The sequence below is a fragment of the Myotis brandtii genome, unplaced genomic scaffold (assembly GCF_000412655.1).
Source record: "Myotis brandtii unplaced genomic scaffold, ASM41265v1 scaffold1720, whole genome shotgun sequence".
In the NCBI taxonomy this organism is placed as follows: Eukaryota; Metazoa; Chordata; class Mammalia; order Chiroptera; family Vespertilionidae; genus Myotis; species Myotis brandtii.
In genome coordinates, this window is record NW_005356342.1 from 72,014 (window position 1) to 73,807 (window position 1,794).

The following is a 1,794-nucleotide window of genomic DNA, read 5'->3' on the forward strand; positions in this document are numbered from 1 at the left end:
TTAGTTTTCTCTCCCTCTCCCTTCCTCTGTGAAATCAATAAAAAAATATATTAAAAAAAAAAAGACTGATCTCTAAAGCAACCCCTCCAGTGCCTCCCCACCACCCCTGTCAGAACAAGAGGCTGTCTCCTTATGACCTCTTAACAGCCATCTCTCGCTCAACTTCCCCCCTTTGGGGTGCCCAGGGCTCTGCACCCCAGCCTCTGTGCCCAACTTCCTCTTCACCTAAGGGGACCTAGATATTTCTGGCCTCCAAAAGTTCAGGAGTCCGACCTTCCCAGTGCCTGCATCCTCAGGGACCCACATCTAACCACATCTCACCTATGGGTAGCACCCCCCCCACTTCCGTCCCCACCCCCACCTCAGAGACCAGGAGCCTCAGGAGAGCTTCAACCCAAAGGAAGTGGAGCTTCCTCTTGCCTGCCCCCCTCCCCCACACGGAGCCCAACCCCTTCAGGACCCCAGCCAGCTAGTTCCCCTCCTTCATGGAAATTCAGCTCCCAGCCCAGCCCAGCGAGCCCGTGTGGCCCAGTGTGGAGGGGTGGCCCATGAACCAAGAGGTCAACAGTTGGGATTCCCAGTCAGGACACATAGCTGGGTTGTGGGCTTGATCCCCAGTAGGGGGCGCACAGGAGGCAGCTGATGGACTTTTCTATCTACCCCTCTCCCTTCCTCTCTCTCTCTAATAAATAACACTTTTTTTTTTTTAAAGAAATTCAGCTCCCAGATTCTAAAGTGTCCAGTGGCCCGGCCCTTCCACTGCAATCCCCAGGCCTCCGCGTTCTGTAGCTTCAGACCTCGGGGTTCTGAGCCCTCCGCAGCCAGCACACCAGCCAGCCACCTGCGCTGGGACACCGGCTTCGTTCCACGCCCTCCATGTCCTCCCTCAGGCCCTACAAAGGCTCCCTTATCAGCTGCTGCTCCTAGAAGCTTGGAAGGCCACTCCCAGCCTCAGGGAAATAAACTTCCCCTTCTGGGGTCAGAGCCAGCGTCGCAGGCTCTACCCACCTGGGCGCCCAATCGCTGCACAGCAGCTCCCCCAATTTCCAGCCTCCACCCCCCCGCCCGGACCCCTGGACACAGGAGCCCAGTCCACACACACTCCTTCCTCAGATACACAGGTGTGGGGCCCCACTCCTTGGAGAGCAAGCTCCCAGATACATTTCTCAGGATCTAGGAGTCAGAGAGACACCCTGCCCCAGCCCCTCCTCCCTCAGACCCAGGAGTCCAGGCCCCCAGCCTCCTCCCTCAGAGACCCAGGGGTCCAGGCCCCCAGCCCCTCCTCCCTCAGACCCAGGAGTCCAGGCCCCCAGCCCCTCCTCCCTCAGACCCAGGAGTCAGGCCCCCAGCCCTCCTCCCTCAGACCCAGGAGTCAGGCCCCCAGCCCTCCTCCCTCAGACCCAGGAGTCAGGCCCCCAGCCCTCCTCCCTCAGACCCAGGAGTCAGGCCCCCAGCCCTCCTCCCTCAGACCCAGGAGTCAGGCCCCCAGCCCTCCTCCCTCAGACCCAGGAGTCAGGCCCCCAGCCCTCCTCCCTCAGACCCAGGAGTCAGGCCCCCAGCCCCCTTACCTGCGGTCTTAGCTGAGGACCCCGACGGAGAGAGATCTGGCTGCCGAGGCGGCTGAAGTCAGACACCTGGAAAAGGTTCGTCAGAGCATGAGACGGAGAGAGAGGACGTCAGCGTCCAGCTCAGCTCAGCTCCGCCCTCGGAGACCCAGGCGACAGCCCGGCCCGGGCGAGAAGGCTCCCCCCGCCCCTAGGAGACTCAGCAGCAGCTCCGGCCACACCTCCCGGC

General features: G+C 61.5%; 1 protein-coding gene across 2 annotated transcripts in view; it reads right to left on the bottom strand.

Moving 5' to 3' along the window:
• The window catches only part of MYADM (myeloid-associated differentiation marker), a 6,839-nt gene that overhangs the window by 2,956 nt on the left and 2,089 nt on the right, over nt 1–1,794 (bottom strand). Inside the window, exon 2 of one of the 2 annotated variants that reach the window (XM_005863128.2) lies at nt 1,569–1,634. The gene's annotated coding sequence lies outside the window, so the exon portion shown is untranslated. Of the gene's footprint in view, nt 1–1,568; nt 1,778–1,794 lie in introns of those variants that run through there. The other variant, XM_014537108.1, reaches the window with a different exon arrangement.